A 22,368-nucleotide genomic window follows, 5' to 3' on the forward strand; every position below is an offset into this window, starting at 1 on the left:
AGGTACTTACAGGCGAGGAAGCTGATACTTTAGGGTGATTGTATGTTTGTACATATACTGGGACCAACGCATACTTTGGCGATCAAGATGATTTGACAATGGCTCCTGGAATTTGTCTGCATCATACAAAGGATCATGCCCATACAGACGGTCTCTTCATGCTTTGTCGTTGTTCTTTATAGGGCTTTAGGAGGGAATGTTGTTAGCTTTTGACTGCATTCTGAACTGGCCCATTCTCAAGTTGCTTTTATTGATCTAATTCTGCAGGCTTCCAATCTCATGTCATAGTTGGCAATCTCAGTGTAAACCTACTCAATTTTCTACAGTCAGTGGGTGGCTAAATCCTTTTATTTAACTTTGCAGTTACCACCAGGGTTCCACTAAAAGTGTCAATGTGGATTTAGCACTTGCAGACCCTCACTATGATTTCATGACTTGTCATAGTCTCATGATATCAATAGGCAAACATATGTGACACTCTGACTTTGTAATGTGATGCTTTTTGCCTTCTTAATGCCCTGGACTTTAATGATGCAGGTCGGTATGGGATTCTCTCTTTTACCTCAATGACATGCCATGGGTGAGTGGCCCAAGCATACCACTCTCTAGCACTGACTTCTGAACAGTTCAGCCAGTCTCACTGTTGATGAAGTGACAGACTTAATCCTGGCAACTGTGCGCCTGTATTACTGGCCATTGTGCATATGTGAGGTATTGGCACCCATAGTGTACTATCCTGTGAACTGGTTTTTGAAGATAAAGAGGTGGGTTCCCAGGATGGGACTCCTGATTGCTTAGTATCTCCAGAGCTTCAAGCAGACTCAAACAGTAGCAGTTTCAACAGGCATATGCCCCAAAATATGTCACTCAAAAGTTTGTTATGCGGATGGCTGCACTTTGCCATGGGGGTTCGACAGGTGAGTGGGGAATGCAGTCTCTTGTAATCAGTTGCAGTTGCATTAGGCTACATGAGGATGTTGAGGGGGGTCAATTATTCTCTGAGGAATAAATTCAGCACAGACCTGAGCCTACAGGAACTCTGAGGTCTCTCATGTTTTCTGCTATCCAAATTGTTTCATAAACATCCTGACTACAGCTTCTCCCACATGGATTTGCAAGTGTTATTTTTATAACATGCTGGCCTGCTGCTACTAACTGTGCACAGCTCACAACCATTGCAGCTAAACCAATAGGACGGGGGCCCTGACTCTGGATCACCCCATTGCCAATAGCACTCCTCAGATAGGTCCTGGAAGAGTTGGGGAGGGCGGGAGGGGCTGATTGGTTGGTGGCTGAACTGAAGTCAGCTGCAGCAGTCCAGCATTTTGGGAAGCACTGATTAACAAACTTAGCATTTTGGTGATGGCCTCCAGTGCCCCTCAAATACAGCTTGTGGGTCACATCCTCCTGAAAGCCACCCCAAATTAAAGACAGAGCAATTTTGTAAAGAGGGCCTGAAACAGACATTAGGACCCTAATTTGCAAATGTAATGAGTTTTAACATCTGTTTCAGGCCCTGGATCCATTTTTTCTGTCTTTAATGAAAAATGGTGGGTATGCACTTTTGATATGCAATACTTGAAGGTGAGCGCCATCTGCTATATTGGATGCCTTAATTTAGTACTTCTCGGCCGTTCTCCTTTGCTATTGCTTCCTTTAATTCTGGCTCTAGTGACATCTCAGCTCTTATGACTTTGAAGTGAGGTACACAGACTTAAGGAGCAGCAAATCTACTGAGGACCACTTGAGTGTGTAGATGGGGCATGTGGCCCTCCAAACATATCACAGATGTCATTACTACAAGCTTAAGTACACCAATATTTATGAATGAAAACCAACAGGAATATTGCAGGTTGAAGTCTATAACTTGTGTAAGGGAGAAACGATTTCTACAGATGCAAAAAAAATGTCCAGAAAAAATGTTTTATTTGGAACAGGAGTTGGATTCCTTGTTAGACCATGAATGGAAATTCTAATAAGAAAAAGAAATATGTAAAAATGATAAGTGAACTGAATACTGCTCAGATAAATGTGCTAAGGGGTCGGGGATGGGGGGTGGGTGGTGGGGGGGGTGGAGTGGGAGTGTAGGTGGTGACTGCTGTTAGCTCAGTTGGCTAGACAGCTAGCATGTGGCTCAGATGGGTGCCAACAGTATAGGGTTTGATCCCATTCGAGCTGAGGTAGATTAGGTGCCTGCCTCCTCCCACTACCCATAGTAAAAAATCACAGCACTTTGCTGTGGTTCGGCAAATAATCACCAAGGACCTGCCTTCAGGCAGAGAACTGAAGAAGAAATGTCCCAAGGTCACAGTTTGATTTGCAAATTAAAATTTAAGAAAGACAAAGCATCTATGCTTGGGCTCTATTCCCAAGTGTTTATTGTATTTCATAGGGGAGTGTGGGGAAATGCAGGAACTGCAGTTTATCAAATCATCGACGGCTGTGTGAAGATAGAGGCTTTGGCCTGTTAAAGCTGGAAAATATACTTGAAGTTCTTTTTAAGGTTCAGAGGTCAGACAAGTGCTCCCTGCAGTACAAAAGGCTGTTATGGAGCCTCATTGACAATGAACAAACTTCAGGAAGTATGTCACGAGGTTACACTTAGGTTAGTAATATTCAATAACAAGTTCAATAACAAAAACACCTCGGGCAAGAAGCACTTATGTATTATATATTCACATTGAATGTTGTTAAAGGTAAGAATAAAATCAACATTCAGTTATTAATTGTAAATGAGTTTTTTTAAGATTTCAATATTAAATCATTAAATAAAATAAATCTACGGTGCTACCCTTTCATCTTTCCCTCTTTTGATACACTTGTTAGGATTGTCATTATTTTCCACATTGTGTTTTACAATGTATGGCCTTGTATTGGCCTGGCGAAAAGAAAAATGAGTTTGTAGAGGATTGCAATGATACACATCTTTTTACATTTTAAGTGCCTGACAGAATTGTTCCATTAAAGGAAACAAGAATATAGATTACTCTTCCCCACCAGCTCCCTCCAAGCCCCCCCATCAACAGTGCCTTTTTAAACAGGAAAGAAAATCAGCATAATGTGTTGCCTGATTCAGTCCTGCCACGATGTAAGACTCTCCTTCACTCTCTCAGCTTTCTCTCCTTCACCTGGGGGCAGCTGCTGATGAGTCTCTTGTAGAGGCAGCTTAATGACTGTTTCACGGCAACTGTCAGTTGTTTGAAGCCAAGTAGCACTGCGTATTGGTGTATGAGCAGACTTTTTACATGATTTGCCTGGCTGTAAATGAAAGATTTTTTGATGTAGCGAAATGTAATTGGCAAGTGTCAGCAGTCGCAGATAATCATCTCCGCTTTTCTTCTTAATGGCTGCCTGACAAGTAATAACAATTAGCCTTTTCCCACTCAAACATTTCACACAAAAAGTGACATGCCGATTGGAATTGTCCTGGAGAAAAGATTACTGCATTCTGATGTTAAATGTTAAAAATGTAAAAGTTTCCTAAAACTCATATATATTTATATATTATTATTGTGCTTTTTTTGTTTTGGTGTTCCCGAGGGTAATACAATAAGTGGTTACAGTGTAGCATGAGACATGATATAGCTTTCTCAATGCATCAGAACAGAAGCGATTCAAGTTTTCACTCAGATACACATCTTGTACTAAATCTGTAAGATAATCAATACAGTGCAAAGATTTAAAGATAGTATTACTTTTCCAGCCTACAATGACTGGAATTTATTCAGTACAGTCAGTGAGCATGCTCCACCCTAATAGAACATTGTCCTGGGAAGCTGAATGTTTTGCATGTTATAATGAGGTGTGCGCTGCAGAGCGGCTTCCACAGTACAGAATATAATGGAAAAAGTTCAGAGGCAAGGTCCATGAGCTTTGCAGCAAGAAATATGGCTTTATCCGAGAACCTTTAATCGAGATTGGGGCGGGCATCTATAAAACGATCACTGACCATCATTGCAATTTTTAACTGTTCCCTTCCAACTATCTCATCTTCAGTTTTCTGCAGGCTTCTTTATTTTTATAGCATTCAGTATCACAAGTCACTTCCTTGTGTTGGTGAATGATGTTAAAGGCATATTTGTCATCAAGGTTATGATGCCTCCAAATATTGGCTATAATTGAACCAGAGGAGGGGTTGACAGCTGCGCAGATTTACTATTTTTTATTTTGCACATTTGTGCTGTTTAACACATGCATGGGAGTAACATGAGAATGCAATATTGCTTAAAAGCAATTGTATATTTGCATAAAATATTCAAGTATACTTCCTTAAATGTATCAATTTCCAGAACAACCTTCATCAGTGCGCTGAAAATGCTGGGACAAAAATGCATGGCCGCTGTGGTGGAGTTCCACTCCAATTCAGCGAGGGCCTGCCTGAACAGTACAAACCCTTCCAGGACATGACTATGCCAGACCTTGGCTGTGGTGCAAAGTTTCAGGGATGACCTTGTGAGGATGGAGCCTCCGCCAAAGGCAATTCAGAGAAAGGGTGGGTGAGAGTGGAGGTTTCCAAAGCCGGAAGTTCTTGTGAAAAGAATCGAGCGATGTGGGCCCATCCTGGGATACTGCAGAAAGGACGAGCTGAGGTAGAAGTTGAATGGCAGAAGCAAGCTCAAAGTGCCAGCCGAATGCTCCTGCTGGGAGGTGCAGGAATTTTGGAGCAACACCATGCCAGTATCTTTAGAGTGATTTAGTGGGGGTGGATGGTGGGGGTGATACTGCCCCTTTAAGGTGAAAAACATCCAAAAATGACATAAAATGTATTAGATTTTGAAGTCACTGCTATTCCAATAAATTGTCACTCTGCTTTTGATTGTCTCTAGCACACTGGCATTGAGGCTCCCTTTATGCAGAATGCATACTTTGGGGTGGAACTGTCAGAATCTCTGGCAGTTGATGTCATCCTTTTTTGATGCAGACATTGGAAACATTCACCCCAACTACAGATGGAATTTGACTTCATTAAAATAAAGGGACAATGCCCAAGCAGAACAAAATCCTGCCTAAAATATCAGCTCAGTTGCATGATTTATGTAGGTGCAGTATCCTCCCAGGCCCAGGAATTTCTTTTTCCATAAAAGCAGCAGAGATATTACAATACCATTTGAAATTACAGGCAACTCCTTTGAAATAATGTATAAATATTAATAAATGGGGGTGGATGCAACCTCTGAATTTGCCTGACTCATTTCCCTGCGTCAATAATCATTTACTACATACAACACAGTCTTGACAGAATTCAACAACAACAACTTGTATTTTGTATAGTGCCTTTAATATAATGAAATGTCCCAAAGCGCTTCACAGGAGCAATATAAAGTAAAATTAGGTATAGCCACAGAAGATGAGATTAGGGCCATTGGCCAAAGTGCAGTCAAAGATATAGATTTGAAGGAACATTTTAAACGAGTTAAGAGAGGCAGAGAGGTTTAGAGAACAATTTCTAGCCTTAGGGCTTTGGTAGCTGATGGTGCAACCACCGTTGGTGGAACAATTAAAATTGAGGATACTCAAGAGGTCTGTATTAGTTGAAAGCAGATATCTCAGAGGATTGTGAGGCTGGAGGAGATGACAGAGATAGGGAGGGAAGGTTTGAAATAAAAGGATGAACATTGCAGTTGAGAATGAAGCTAAACTTTGGGCTAGATCCTAGATCTTATGTATCTCCCCCCCCACCCCAACCCCCCCCCCCCCCCCCCCCCCCCCACACACCACCCCCCCGACCCCCCACTGGGTGTGCTTTTGGTGGGGAACATGGAAAACAGGGCGGGTGCTAACCCCACCACCTTTCTGCCCATTCCCCCAAGCCAACCGCAATGATACGGGGGTGGGCAGGTGAAATCAGCAGCCTGAAGCAAAGTCGAGTGGAGCCAACTCGTGCCATGTCAGCCCACCCTGTAGCTAAAGGGTGCTGTGGGTAGGCTAAACTGGGGCACTGTGGGTCTTCTGCCCCTCACTGGGGATGAAGTTCCACCCTCAAGTTGCCTAAAACCACCAGCCCATCTGCCATATTTAAATAAATAATCAAGGATCAATTGAGCTTGTTAACAAGCCAATTGACCCCAATAATACATTGCTTCCACCTTAATATTGTTGGGTGCTCGCTTCGGCAGCACATACATTAAAATTGGAACAATAGAGAGAAGATTAGCATGGCCCCTGCGCAAGGATGACACGCAAATTCGTGAAGCGTTCCATATTTTAGACTTACAAAACATAATATTGTTGGCATGGACAGGCGGGCAGGAGCAGACAGGCCGTTTTTTTAAACGAACTTTTTAAAGAGTAGGAATGAAGGGGCTGTACTATCTTTGGGTGGTACCCTTTGTGCAGCGGGGGTTAGCCCCCTAAGATAGCCCCTCCTTCCTTCCTGCCTGCTCTGTAAAACTCACCACTTTCCTAAACTGCCCAAACCTGTCCTGCCCAATAAGCCAGACTTACCTTGCTCCAAGGACCATGGGCCTGCTTCTTGGGCCAGCTTGCAGTCCTGGCAGGGTCCACTAATGCGCTCTGGCACTGCTGGGATTGCTGGAGCTGCTGGCCAATCAGGTTGGCTGGCAGCTCCCAAGGGCAGGGCTTCCTCCCCAGTGAGGAGCGCAAGTCCCACACTGCCTCAATTTAGCCCACCTGCAGCATGCTATGGCTGCGGGTTGGGCTGGTGCCCTGCCGAGTGTGCTTGCTGGGAGGGGGAGGAGGGGGTGGGGTGGGGGGTGGGGGGGTGCACGGTTGGGGGTGGTGGTGGGGCAGGGGGGCAGCCATATTCCCTTCGTAATATACTGCCCTTTGTGTGTCCTGGTTTGCTCTTAGTTGCGAAAATGATTGAAGAAATGTTTCTCTTGTGATGCAGTCACAACATTTCTTACCCATCTTCAGGTGCCCTAAGGACATTGGGTTAATCGCAAAGTGTGGGACTAGAGCTACATGTGGTCAGATGGGACAGTGGTGGCAGAATCCTTTCCTTGAATGGCACTAGGGAACCAAAGGGGTTTTATGACAAACTGGCTTAAATGACCATGGAATCACACATACCTTTCCACTCAAGATCCTGTAACTTACTGCTGACACAAATAATGATGAAACAAGGACATTTTATCCAATTCATTCTGTTAATGAACAATTGAAATTATTGATGGATCTTTATTAGCAAAGATTCAGAACAATAGCTGAGGTTTCTTATATAATGTAACTTTATTTTCTGTTGTAAAGTAGATTGTAGTGAAGTAGAATCTTCCATGTAATATATTCCCAGAGGACTGAACTTACAGTTTGCGCAGCCCACTCATTGACTTGATTCTCTTCCATCATTTCAGTGCACTTACCTTAATAATGTTTATAAAACCTACTTCTCTGAAGGCACCAGATATAGTTTGTTGCTTATTATGATTTCAGAAAAAGTTCCACCTTTCTTCAAATGTACTCAGCAGTTAAGCCATTGTTTTTTGAAATGTGATTTCTCACCTCAGAATAAAAATTAAGGAAATCAAGGTCAGAATTTTTTGGATGGCAATGATTCCTGAACAGTGTTAATTGGCTGGAGCTGGGGAGGAAGTCCCACCTCAGAGAGTCGCTGACCAATCTGATTGGTCAGCAGCTCTCCGGTTCCAGCACTGGGAGTGGTGGCCACTGCTGGGACTACACTGAGTCTGGCAGAACAATGTCGGGAGCTGAAATGCAGATAAGCCTGGGCATCTCTTGATGGGGACAGGAGATGATGCCCAGGGAGAGGGTGGGGACTGGGTTGCAAAGACCAGGTGAGGAGGGGACACTCGGAGGGAGGCAGATCTGTGAGGGATCATAGAAAAATAGAAAGTAAGCGCAGGAGCAGGTCTTTTGACCCTTCAAGTCTGCTCAGTACAGTCATGGCTGATTGGGAAATGGACCTATGTGGGAGGTGCCCCCCCTACCCACCTGATGCCCAAGCAGGCTAGCCTGCTGGACATCCTCCCCTGTTCCTGACCTCCTCCTGCCAGCCTAAAAATTGTGGCTGCCCGGGAAGCAGCCCTTTAGTGCCCAATAATTGGCAAAGGTAGCTAAGATGATGAGTTCATAAAATGTTTTCAAGACCGCTTCTTCGAGCAGCACGTTCTATCATCAACCAGAGAGCAGACTATTTGAGATCTGGTAATTTACAATAAGACAGGGTTAATTAAAGACCTCATAGTGAAGGTGCACCTAGGTAGCAAAAATCATAATATGATTGAATTTCACATTCAGTTTGAGGGAGAGGGGAGTGGATCAAAGACTATTGTTGAAAACTTAAATAAGGGCAATTATGAGGGCATGAAGACAGAGCTGGCTAAAGTGAACTTGGAAATTAGGTTAAGGAATAGGTCAGTAGAATTGCAGTGGTATACATTTAGGAAGTTATTTCAGAATACTCAGGAAAGATACATTCCAGTGAGAAAGAAAGACCCTAAGGGAAGGACACAACACCTGTGGTTCACTAACAAAGTTAAAGGTCGTATCAATTTGAAAGAAAAAGTGTACAATTCCACAAAGATGATTGGCAGGCCAGAAGATTTGGCAGACTATAAAGAGCAGCAAAGAATGAATAAAAGATTAATAAGGAGGGAGAAATTTGAATAAGAGAGAAGGCCAGCTAATAATACACATACAGATAGTAAGAGTTTCTGCAAGTATTTGAAAAGGAAAAAAGTAAAGTGAGTGTTGGTCCTCCAGAGGGTGATTCTGGGGAATTAATAATGGAAAATAAGGCAATGTTGGATGAATTAAACAGACATTTTGCATCTGTCTTCACTGTAGATCTGGCTTCTCCAGCCTGTTCACTTGAGGGGGCCACATTTTCATTTTTTTCTCACTCAAGGGGCCAATGAACAAATTTTGGAAAGATAAGATTTGGCACAACATTAAACATGAATATCAAAATAAAATTAAGGTATGAAGAAAATAAACAGCTTTCTGAGCAAAACTGAAGCAATGTCAAAGCAATAAATTGATAATTAAAGAGTAATTAATAAAGATCAACATTAAAGTTTGTGCGTCTGTTTTTCTGGCTCACCCCCAATCTCTTGGTGCTCACTCACCCTCACCCACTGTGTAAGTGAGTGTGACTGTGTGTTGTTGTGTGGGGGTGAGGGTGAGTTGGCATCCTGACATTGCGAGTGACCCAGACTCACACACACTCCCACCCTTACTCTCTCTCTTCCTCTCTCTCTTTCCCACATCACTGGGCAGCAAGCCTCTTCATCCTCACCACTCCCACATGTATCACCGCATTCAGCCTCTTTCAGCCCCGGAGCATTTTCATCCCCTACCTAGCCCGGCAGCGTCTTCCCCCACACCGAGCCTGTCAGCGCCTCCCTCCCCCACCCAGCCTGGCAGCTCTCTCCCAGTCCCCTTTGCCTGTCACCCCTTCAACCTAATCCGCTGTCACTGCAGAGTGAGCAGCTGGCCCACAGGAGGACAGCCAAAGCAAGGCCTCGGCTCTCCAGAGGACCCATGCCCAAGTCATCAGAGGCAACAGGGCCAACCATTGCACATGCTGTCTGAACTCCTGCTGCGGATGCCAGGGCAATGCCTAGAAGAAGTGGTAGACCTAGGAAAGTTAAGAAATTCTGATCATAACTAGTTGCACGGGTGAACACATTATGTCACTTTATAACCTGAAAATATATTGACTTTCACTGAATAATGTGTAAGGGTGTCTTTCCGCTTCATTGACAGGCTTCACAAATCCTCCCACTGCATCCCCACACACCTTCCTTCCCCCAACACCCTGCACACTAGCAGTTTAGCCAGACCACGAGTGATTCTGGAGGGAGAAGTGTATGTATGGCAGGACCTTTTGGAGCCTTGTATAAGCACTGTCCCATACACGCGGGGCCATCATCCATCACACTCATCTCAATGCCCCGAGCATTTTCAATGCTGCCTGCTGGGGTTCTCTTTCAGATGTCCATCTGAGTTGACCTGCATCTCCGCCATATTGATTGCAGTCTATGCAGCACCTGTGCCAGTCCAACAAGAGGTTCTGCTCACTTCCGATTCCAAAAACGATGGTCAAGGTCAAGTATCGCATCAGCTCCCCTGTCCTTTCCTGTCCCCCAGCCACCCATGTCCTTTTCCTCGTGACTGTGGACCCCCCTGGCATCACCTTCCACCTCACCACAGTCACCTAGCGACCCAAACCCTTGTCACTCCTGGATGTCCAGATGAGTGTTCACATCCCCTACCTTCCTGATGATCACGCCCCCATCCACATTGACCTCTCCAGCCTCCTCCTTCCCACCCCCAGGTCCATGTCTGTCTCCGAGTCCCCGTTACTGATGCACCCTCATCCTCCCACCCTACTGGCTCCCTCTGCCCCCTCTCACACTCACCATTCCCTCCTACCACACCCATCCCCAGTTCACTCCCCAGGAGGCAGTCATCGGCTCCACAGACCCTTCCCTTGCATGCTCACCTGTGCATCTCCTCCCTTGCTTCCCCCTCCACCCTTACTCTGTCCTCCACCCTTACTCCCTCCTCCAACCATACTCCTTCCTCCTTGCCACCTTCCTCCCTCCGAACTTCCACTTCCCCCTAAAAACCTTCCCCTTCCAAACTTCCTCCCTTACACCTTCCTCCCCACCTACGCTTATCTCCCCACTTCAGCACTCTCCCCCATTATACCATCTTCTCCTGGTACTCCCCCCTCCTCCTTCCCAACCTCACCTCCCCACACCTTTGTCCCCTCGCTCACAACCTCACCCCCGATATCTTCGTCCCCTCAATCACAACCTCACCCCCTAACACCTTCCTCCCTTCCCCCCCAATCAACCACCACCCCTGATACCATTGTTCCCCCCTCCCAAACTCATCCCCAACCCCCAACCCAGTACACCTTTCTTGCCCAGCAATGCTAGACCCACCCCACCTGGTACACCTTTCCCTCCTACAGTTAGATCTTCCTCCCCCATCCTTCGTCGATCATCCGTAGCAACCCATGGCCAAGACGATGATGTTCCGAAGCAGGACTGAAGCATCAACGGAGACCTCCCACCTTCCAACAGCTGCTTTGCAGTGGAGCCATGTGCATAAAAATCCACCTAGCATGTGATACACGTGTTCCCCCGGGGTCTGGTAGCTGTAAGGCTCCAGCATCTTCTTCTCCTCAAATGCCTGTGATCTGAGTAAGGCCTATGGCCTAAGCCCCAACTTCTGCACATCACACTTATCCAGACGTGTTCTGGGCCAGTGTGTTTTCCTGCCAGCATAATGGTAAATGTGGTATGGGGGTACGATTCCAGTTGGGCCTGACTTTGCATCCTATTAGCAGGATACAAATCATGTTCACGCTGGCCTCAAGTGGGATTTGCATTCTGCCATGACCTTGCCCCTTGGACCAGGAAGAGGGGGTGGTGGATGGGAGTTGGGGCAGGAGGGCTTTTGTTTTCACTTTGAAATGATGAATGGCTTAAAGCTGGTGCTGTCAGAGACAGATCACTGAGCTGAGAGCTCTTACTCTGTCTGAGAGTTTCTAGGTCAGTGTATTCCATAGAAAAATAATGAGGGCCAATTGTGATATTGAAAACATTTGATTGGGTTTCATGGGAGTTGGGATTGGTGGTGGTGGGGGGTGCGGGGGGGGGGGGGGGGGGGGTGGGGTGGTGGGTGCGGATTTGGGAGAGCCAGGTGGAGAGAGTTGGGGAAACAGGATGGGGAGAGTTGTGAAAATGAGGTGTGATGGTTTCAATTGTTTTGAGGACTCTGATGGAGGCTTTGGATCTCATTCCCTTAGACCCACATCCTTTAAACCACAGGAAGAAAAATAGTACACGCTCATACGTCATGGGGGCTTCAAGCCAATCCCAGAGACTCCACTTCACAGCCAGCACCGCTGTCTCGGAGGAGGAAGAACTCATGACCCTAATTGCCCGTGGGGTCGCAACCCACAATTTTGTGAACCCCTTAATTAGGCAATCAATGCATCATCATAATACGATTCACAAAACAGTCCAGGGAGACATGGTAAGAAGGGCCACAGTAAAGACACGTGAGGGTCACATGCAGCCACAGGCCACGTAATGAATTCCAATGTTCTAGATCAAACTATACAGTGATTTACAAAATAGTCATGTGGTCATTAATCTGGCTGAAATCAGTGTGACTGATATTCTATATATTTCCTCTGATTTTTGAACAGGCTGTCAGCACTCTATATTCATACTTGAAGCCTGGTCACTTGCCAAAGTTGTCGAAGGGTTTTCATCACATTGAGAAAATACCCCAAAATAAATCTGCATTCCCATACAGAGGGGATTGGTAGATCAAAAGATCTCCATATAAACCTCTATAATGTGATATAAATAAAGCTGATGGCTGTCTGTGATTTATGGGCAGTAATTCAATCTCAGGTTAATCTGACAAACAGAATTTGAGAGCAATCCTGTCATGGGTTGTGGTGTCACTCGAACTCCTCAATTGGATTATGGTCTCACCCTTCACTACAATATTTTCGTAGGCTCCTGAATGCATTGAGGATGGTGTGTTCTGTTGCCATAGTTATCTAATTTCATAAAGCCAATATCAGATAGTTTGTTGACCTTCAAAATCCTGCAAGTCATCATCTCCTGAGATGACCTTTTAAGTATCAAGCTACTAATTACAGAACCTCACATGAAAACATCTACAATTTACTCCTGTTAACTGAAGAAAGAAAGAAAGACTTCCATTTATATAGTGATTTTCTTAACTACTGGATGGCTCAAAGTGATTTATAGCCAATGAAGTACTTTTGAAGTGTAGTCACTGTTGTAATCTAGGAAATTCAAAGTCATATTTGCTTGAAAAAAATTGAATTATCCAGTGATTTGAATTAAGCAATTTAAGCAAAACAACACAGGAGTACCCTTTCGTTAGAAAAATGTCTTGAGTTAACACAGTTCAAATTAAGAGTATATAATGCAAAGATAAATTCACACTTGAACTTCAAATAATTTTTTTCATCAGCAACCTTGGCTGAATCCTATGAAGTAACATTAGTAAATGTGTTGATTTATTTCAATAGTTTTCAATGATTTTCAATAGCTTTATCTCTTAATATAAGAGTGAGATTATGTTTTCTGATTTTAAACCTCATAATTATATACGGTTACTTGGTGATTGTGGTGCAAGTAAGCAAGTGAAACAATTACTGCTTTAAAAAAAACATTGTTAGCCTGCTACAATCAATGGCCTGGAATTTTGATAATGAACTGTCTGAGTTCACCGCCATTATCCCTCGTAATCTGAGCACAATTTCAGGATTTAGCGCAAGCACAGATTAATGTGAAAATTGCTGAGCCAAAATCCTGGAGCTCCCTGCCTAACAGCATTGTGGATGTACCTACACCACATGAACTGCAGCAGTTCCAGAAGGCAGCTCACCACCACCTTCTCAAGGGCAACTAGGGATGGGCAATAAATGCTGGCCCAGTGAGCGAAGCCCACATCCTGTGAGTGAATAGAAAATAACCTTGAAGTTGCAGTCTGACATTCATTGCTCTGCAACAGATTGGCCTGAATTTTCCCGTCAGCGATTTGGGGGCAGGGCCCGCTCGCCGACGGGAAAATGATGCGGGATGATGTCAGGAGGAACCCCCGACTTCATCCCGGTCCACTTAAATCTTTAGGAAGGCAGCCGGACAGCAAAATCAGCTGTCCGCCCATCGACTTGTCGGCCAATTGAGGCCATTGACAGAGTAATTAAGATAATTAAAGACCCTGCCCGTCCAACCTTAAGGCTGGTGGGCAGGCCAGGAGCCCTGGCGGGCTTCTGATAATACATGAAACCTCATCCACTGGCAGGATGAGGTTTCATGTCCATTTTTAAAAACTTTAATAAATTTTGTGTGATATATATTAACATGTCCCATCTCGTGTGACATTGTCACATGAGGGGGACATGTGAATAATTTTTTTAGTTTTCTATTTTTTAACTTTGTAACACTTTTACTGATCTCCCTGAGACAGCGCTTAGTCTCAGGGAGCAGTGTGCTCTTTTGCGCACATGCCAGTGGGGCCCGCCCGCCAACCGAGGACAAAATTCTGCCCGTTGTTTTATGTACTCCACCCGCCTTGCACTAATTGATGCCAACAATTGATGAAGTCAATTGATCTCACTAGAATGTCCCCTTTTCTGCTCTCACATCGATGTTAGAAAACCCTAAAACGTTGAGACTTGTTCAAACAGGTGTAGTTGCAATCTGAATAATAGCTATTGCTGAACAAATGATCTGACCTTGAAAAGAATAATTTTATATTTGTGGAATGTTGGTAAATGCCTCCATTATGATTGATGGCTAGTTTTTTTTTAATATGATCAAAAACAAATAAAGTTTATTCATGATATTTCAGATTCTGCCCTAACCCCATATGCAAGACTCAATCTTTATTTCAATGTGTAATTTCTTTTTTATTAGGCATGATTTTTGATTAGGCGTGATTTTCATTCCCTGGATTTGCTGTCTGTGAGAATTCTTTAATGGGATTGGCTACTTCGACAGCTTGATAACATCACTGAAGCTTGATGCTGGGAATTGTAGGTTGCGAGAGTTCTGGGAACAAAGATTGCTGGAACTATCAGCATAGGTTTCTTTGAGGTCAACGGCTTATCCCAGAAGATAAGCCTAACAAATTGAGGAACTCGTTTGGAAGACTGCTATCACAAGAAACAAAAGGATGAAAGGTTGAAGAGAAATATTGTTGAGCAAAGGTTTGTTTGAAAGGCATAAATCTTCATTTACTGCACTGATCATCTCATGCTCTTGATTTTAGGATACAGACGTATTATTTTCTTTTACCATAAGAGAAATCCTCCCAACCTCACTGCATCAACAGTTATAGTATCAAGTTTAGCAGGCACAGTTCCAGAAACACAAGCGTGATCCTATCTTAATATTCAACCATTTTGCATTTACTGTTATTGTGTAGAATTATTGTTTGTATAAGCAAAACCCTTCAATGCAGAACCCTAATTCAAACATATTACACTCTCAAGACATATGCTGAGCACACTCAATACAGCCCATTGCTGCCACTGGATACTGAGAGACAGAAGGCTGTTTTTAAAATCTCATTACTTTGGTTAAAATCTACTTTATTTTTGTTCAGACTGAATCACTGAATGAGTGAATAAATGAGCTGTAATACAAAGGTTTGCCAGCTGACTATTTTTATCCAGAGTTTACTGAATCCCTAATCCAAGCACAACAATTCTTGGCAAATTTACTGAACATTTAACAGGATTCAGTTGTTGTATTGGTCCCTACTGTGCCAACTGCTTCACCAACGCATAGTATACGTTGGAAAGCTCTGAACCGTTCAATTTGGCAAGACTGTATTTGGCATTTGGTTATTTGATGTTAATGTATATATTTGCTCTAAATTATTTTTAAGCTAGTTATTTAAAAGACACAAGATCAAAAATTCCTGAAAGCACATAGTTCTGAGTTTCCGCAGTTTTTACTTATGTTGATGGGTCTGCTATATATTTTCAGCATATTTTTGTTTGTTTTATTCCACGATTTCAAGCTTTTTTCCAACATCTGTATTTTTCATATGTTCTGCATATGGATTAGTTCCCAAGTGGCTTACTGATGGTGTGATAAATCATCAAGTTTTATGAACGCAACCCTGAAGTTGAATGCTTCAAATGTATTTGAGATTGTTATACATGTAGACTGAGACACTGAGCATGATTAGCTGAAATTCCATCATAAGATCACCAAGGTGTATTCCACTGAGGGAAACCAATTTGGTTCAACTTAGCTTGTCTATCCAAGAAATGCTTCACCCATGGCATTGAACTGCTTCATAAACTGCTTTTGTTTTGGCAACATGTTTGTGCCACCAGCTCCTTCATGGGCAACAGCTAATCCAAAGTAAACTTCCCAGATTTACCAAGATTGATCAATATGACTATCTAAATGGACCTTTTCCTAGTTTGAACCTGTGTGCTCTTTAGAATTTGCCCTTCATTACTTTTTTGAACTGACTCCAGAGAGGCATCAGAATAAGCTAGATGTATTCGGCGGCATAAACAGTGGGAGCTAGGCACAGATGTTGGGCTCCAGGAATCTGAATTAAAAGAACAGCAAAAAAAAGCTTCAGGGCTCACATCGCAAAGTTTGTCTTTTACAAAACCTTTTTTGTTTTGCAAGGAGTTAGTATCGGTAAAGTGAAAGGTGGTTGTTTACATCTCAGACTAAATTTTAGGAACTTGTGCTCCCAACTTAAAGTTTGGCCTACTTGGAATGCACAGTGGGAATGTGGGCACACGGACCAGCAGACCTACTGGATTTTCTTTCTATTGCGTCATCATTAATGACCTCAGGATGCTCCAAAATGCTCTACTGATGTACCAATCTGGCTGATGTAGTACTTTTGAAGTGTAGTCACTTTTGTAATATAGGAAAACACAACAGCCAATTTGTGCACGGCAAAAAAATAATAAGGTAAATGACCCAATAATCTCTCTTCTGTATATTTGTTGCGAGAACAACTGTCAACTGGAAATTCCTTGTTTTTTGAAATAGTGCAATGGGATTGTTTACACCCACCTGAAAGTGCAGACAGGCCTTGGATTAATATCTTCTCTGAAAGATGCCATCTCTGACAGTGCAGCACTGACCAACATCCTAGAACTTGTGCTTGATTTTCGTGGAGTTTGGCTGACTCCAGAAGCTTTTTAAGAGGCAGGCTAGACACAAATGTGGAAATTCTGCCCCCAGTTCCGGCAGATTCTAATTTTGCCAGCAGGAGGAAGGTGGCAGTGTGTGAATCAAACTGGCAGGAAACCCAAGCTCACCTAGGCCATTTGAAATTCATGCGAGGAATTAACAGGCCTCATTTTCGCTGTTCCAACAGCCTTAAGCCACAGTGTTGGGGGTCACAAATTGATGGAGGAGCCATGAATGCACTTTTAAATGACATGATATGAAGTTTTTAAATCCCCAGCTCTTTAAAAATGAAAAAAAACAGGCTACAGCCTACAGTTGGAATAAAAGAAAGACACCCACTGCTAGAGTGCATTGAATGACAAGCTGTCTGGTGTTGCTTTGAAAAAAACATTAGCCATCTTGCAGTTCCTGCAGTTACAATAAACTTCATTGTTGACATTTCCCAAAGGTTGTTATTACACCTGAGACCATTATAAATGTTTGGCTGAGTTTCAAAAGCACCAAAACCATTTATCCCAGTAAAGGGATTGACATTCATATGACAATTGACATTTTTCCAAAGCTATTAAAGGATTAATGGTCTTTGATGAGATTATTGAATAGAAGTTTGTTTTTACAACAGATAGACCATTTAAGGGAAATAAAAATTTTTGAATGGGTTTCATGAATGTAAGTTGTTTTCAGTATTGAATGTGTATGAGTGAGATCGCTCTTAGATTGAAAGAAGTTTATTTATTTTTTTCATCTCCATATGACTCCTGAGGTCTGCCCATAGTTGATACTGCGTGAGTGGCTATGAAGGTGGCATGGGGTGTATCAGGAGCATAGAGGTGGCATGGGGTATCAGAGGCCATGGATGTTGCATGGGGGGGTGGAGTAGCTGAAGAATGAGAGCCAAAGGGCCTAAAAGGCTTATATACAAATGGACTGAAGTTTCAGAGAACTGAGGCAGACCTCCTAACCAGCCTGATTCCATCCTGCCATGCTACCTGGGCAGGTGGGGGCCTTGACAGGGAGATGGGCTGCCAAGTTGGGAAATTTCAACACAACTCAAGCTTCCTACCTCAATAGTGAAAATCCAGCTCTATGTGTTCAAATCTCTGAATTTTAGTTGTTTACCTTATGCCATTCCTTCAACATGGCCACTGACTTGAAGTTCATTCTTTGAAGTTATCTGACCTCTGCAAATGTTTATTTTCGTCTTAGCTCTGCATATTTATAAGCTGGTTTCCCCTCAGAAATGTGGATTATTCCAATTATGTGTCTAGCATGTTTGCCATGAATATATTCTGCGCAATGATATAATTAGGGATAGGGTATGGCCAATTCAGGACCAGCGAGGTAATTTGTGTGTGGACATAGAAGATGTGGGTACAGTCTTCAAAGAATATTTTGCGTCAGTCTTCACAATGGAAAAGGACAATGCAGGTATAGGCATCAGGGTGGAGGACTGTGAAATATTAGAGGAAAATTACATAGAGATAGAGGAGGTACTAGCAGGTTTAGGGGCCTTAACAGTGGATAATTCTGTAGGCCTGGATGAGATGTATCCCAGGTTGTTGAGGGAGGCAAGGGAAGAGATATCAGGGGCTCTGGCAGTAATTTTCAAATCCTCTCTGGCCACAGGTGAAGTGCCAGAGGACTGGAGGACTGTAATATTGTCCCATTATTAAAAAAGGGAGGTAGGGATGGACTAGGAAATTACAGGCCAGTCACGCTAATCTCAATGGTGGGGAAGTTACTAGAAAGAATTCTGAGGGACAGAATATATCTGCACTTATAGAAACATGGATTGGTCAGGGATAGTCAACATGGATTTGTTAAGGGAAGGTCGTGTTTTACAAATTTGATTGAATTTTTTAAGGAGGTAACCAGGAGTGTTGATGAGGGTAATGCATTTGATGTGGTCTACATGGACTTTAGCAAGGCTTTTGATAAGGTCCCTCATGGCAGACTGGTCAAGAAAGTAAGAGCCCATGGGATCCAAGGCAAAGTGGCACATTCGATCCTAAATTGGCTGAGAGGCAGGAAGTAGAGGGTGATGGTAGAGGGATGTTTCTGTGACTGGAAGTCTATTTCCAGTGGGGTTCTGTAGGGCTCGCTGCTGGGGCCCTTGCTATTTGTGGTGTATATAAATGATTTGGACTTAAATGTAGGGGGTATGATCAAGAGGTTTGTGGGTGACATGAAAATCGGTAGGGCGGTAAATAGTGAGGAGGATAGCCTTAAACTGCAGGAGGATGTCAAAGGACTGGACAGGTGGGCAGAGCAGTGGCAAAAGGAATTCAACTGGGAAAGTGTGAAGCAATGCACTTGGGGAGGGCTAACAAGCCAAGGGATTACACAATGAATGGTAGGACCCTGGAAAACACTGAAGATCAGAGGGACCTTGGTGTGCATATCCACACATCCCTGAAGGTACCAGGGCAGGTAGATAGGTGGTTAAGAAAGCATATGGGATAGTTGCCTTTATTAGCCGTGGCATAGAATATAAGAGCAGGGAGGTTATGCTGGAACTGTATAAAGCACTGGTTAGGCCACAACTGGCGTACTGCATGTAGTTCTGGTCACCACATTTTAGGAAGGATGTGATTACACTGGAAAGGGTGCAGAGGAGATTTACCAGGATACTGCCTGGGCTGGAGAGTCTGAGCTATGAGGAAGGATTGGATAGGCTGGAGTTGTTTTCCTTGGAGTAGCGAAGATTGAGAGGGGACCTGATAGAGGTTTGAGGTTATGAGGGACATAGATAGGGTGGAAGGCACTTTTTCCATTCATGAAGGGGTCAATAATCAGGGCACATGGATTTAAGGCAATAGGTAGAAGGCTAAGAGGGGAGCCAGAGGGAAATGAGAGCCTGGAACTCATTGCCTGAAAGGGTGGTTGAGTCACAAAATTTATGAGAAAAATTACAGGATGGTTAGTAAGGACTTCAGTTACTTGTTTTTAATGTCAAAACAAATAGAATTATAGGCATTTTAAAGCCTGATTGAAAACACAGATATAATTTGCAGTTACACATGCATAATATAAGTCGAATAGATACATTGAAGGGGAGAATAGACTAGGGAGTACATTTTGTTCAAAGCATACCATTTTATTTTATAAAGTACATTTCCAAAAAAAATTACTTGACATTTAAAAAAGTCACATTTCTTGTCCCAATGCTGACCTATAATTTCAACTATCCTTGTCTCTGTCTTCTCCAGTGCCACCACTGAATTCAACAATTGGCCTGGGAGCTCATCCAGATAAAAAAAAGAACCCTTTAAACCAAACATGTTGCCACTAGCCTGTCTTTCTTCTTTGACTAAAATTTACACGTGCTGAACATTGCTGGTGAAGCTCTCAACTCACAGTTAGAAACAGGCTTTAGGTTTCAGGCTACCTGTCAGTAGAGACAATCGCCCCAGCCAGACAAGTTTCTTCAGCCAAATCACCGGTTGGTATGTGGGGTAATTATTCAGCCTTCCATTGAACTGGAAGGGGCTTTTTTCTCATCAACTAGCTAAATGTATATTACCTGTGTCTCTGAAAATAGCTAAAAGCAAATTTGTTTTTAATACCTCTCCCAGCACAGCTTTCCCTATGAAAATGCATACGGTACTTTTCAAAATATTTATTTGCATTAAAATGCTGATATTTTATAAATGTAAATGTTAAATAAAAGGAAACATCCAATACATTGTCTCTTAATAATGGGGGTAAATGTTATAATAGTTAAAAGTAAGTAAGGAATGTTTGAAGAAAAATTCATATACTGTATTGACACTTACGTTCCAACGTAAATCCAAATTATGGTATGTGTATTTATTCTTTATCCAGGTACTGGAAGAGTTGTGATATTTTTACTTGGATTTGATTGATGTATTACAAATATCATCAGAACAATCCCATACATTGTACGTGGAATTTCTCTACTTCCAACTTTTCGATTGTTGAACAATACGGGAGACTCAGGGATGGAAGAGAGAGCAGCACAAGATTGAGACAGGGTTCTGAAGAAGAGTCATATTGGACCTGAAACGTTAACTCTGTTTCTGTCTCCAGGAAGTCAGAAGAAACTGAGCCATTAACCTTGTTGAGGGCTAGATATTGTATTATACCATCCTAATCCATTCTAACCGCTACCTGGAGGAGGCTGAGTGTGGAGAATGGCTGCAAGTGAAAAACAATTGTAAGGAGATGAATGAGACTATGGGCGGAATTGTCAGGTTCCATTGGCTTCTGGCATCATGGTGGGCGGGAGTGGGACAATATGCCAAGGAGGCCAAAAATTGGTTTCATGCCTTTGTAAAACCAGTTTGCAATTGTCCGCTCCACCTGTCAATGGAGGTCCATGTTTCTCGCTGCTGCACGTTGGGAACTTAATTTCAATACATTGGCATTTCATTATAAGCCCCACTCACCAGAATCATCCCCCCACCTCAAATTTACTGCTCATGTTGGCGTGACTACAGAATGGCATGCTTCATGACCAGCTTTAAAAGGCCTGCACCTGGCAACCTGAACTTTGAGTGGAACTTGGAGGTGAGTGCACACAATCTTGTGCAGCACTCGTGAGCATTGCCCATAGGACACTAAGGAAGAAGTGCTGCGTTTTTGGGGGTAGAGGTGTGCGCAGGCACTTTCTCCCGACTGGCTTTCAGTGCGGTGCCATTGCAAGGGTGCCAGTATGGATCAGGCTGGAGAGGATGGGGGGGAAAGGCAGCACATGCTGAAGGAAGTACATAAGCACAAGTCAGGGGATGGAGGGAGGGGGTGGGTGAGGGAAGCAGCCATGCACTTGAAAGGCTTGCCAAAAATGAGCAGTCTTCCGCAGCTGAGACCATTCAGCAGCAGCTGTATTGATATGCTTGGAGTCGGGCTTCTGAAGCTTTACTGCTCACTCAAGAAGTGCAAAAGCATGAAGGTGGCACCAAATGCTCCAGAACTTTTCATCCCTCAGGCACAGACTGCAAATTAATGTGCATTTTAGGAGGCAACAGAGCACTTGGATGACTGGGCAAGTTGTAGAATCCCCTTGTCAAAGGTGGCCATGGTGCAGTCACTGGTGGTGCCGCTCACAGCCCTTTGCACTGTCTTTATTGAGGTTTGGGCCAGTATCCCTCCTGGTTCAAGCTAACTATGTAGTCTTGCAGTGCGGGTTAGGAGAATGCATACGCCTGCGCTGAAAGCACAGCATGCAGTCCAGTGGCCGAAGATACCATCAATTGTCAAGTGGAGTGGGGCGAAGGTGGATGGGGTTTCAGCCAATGAGCACACTACACACTGGCCATTCAAGTGGTGACCAGCACACTCCTGTATGCATGAAGGGGCCTTCAGGCTTAACCAAAAGAGGTTCTTAGGACACATCTACTAAACCCACGCATGTCTCTCTGACCCTACAGGAGGAGAACATCAGGATCATGGAGCCTGGTGATCTAGCGCTATGCCTCATGCTTACAGAGAGCACAGAAGAAGAAGAAGAGAGCGGCGAAGGTGCCTGGCTCGGCAAAGGGAGGAGCACCTCCCTCAGGACAGGACAGGCGACAGGGTCTGCTACACACACAGCTGAAGATCCACAGTGAGCTGTGGCTCATCGGCACTTCACTAGACCCAGGGTCTATAGACAGCGCCTGTCATTCCTGCAGATGACTGAGAACCAGTGTCGTCAAAGACTGTGCATGTGTAGGGAACTGGTCGGTCACATATGACTCCTGCT

At 43.7% G+C, this 22,368-nt stretch overlaps 1 non-coding gene across 1 annotated transcript; it reads left to right on the plus strand.

Moving 5' to 3' along the window:
- The first annotated feature begins 6,100 nt into the window (after positions 1 to 6,100).
- LOC121278517 lies at positions 6,101 to 6,207 on the plus strand. Its single transcript, XR_005943181.1, has one exon. It is a non-coding gene; the product is annotated as a U6 spliceosomal RNA (small nuclear RNA).
- Positions 6,208 to 22,368: the final 16,161 nt, after the last annotated feature.

Source organism: Carcharodon carcharias, chromosome 5, assembly GCF_017639515.1.
Source record: "Carcharodon carcharias isolate sCarCar2 chromosome 5, sCarCar2.pri, whole genome shotgun sequence".
Lineage (NCBI taxonomy): Eukaryota > Metazoa > Chordata > Chondrichthyes > Lamniformes > Lamnidae > Carcharodon > Carcharodon carcharias.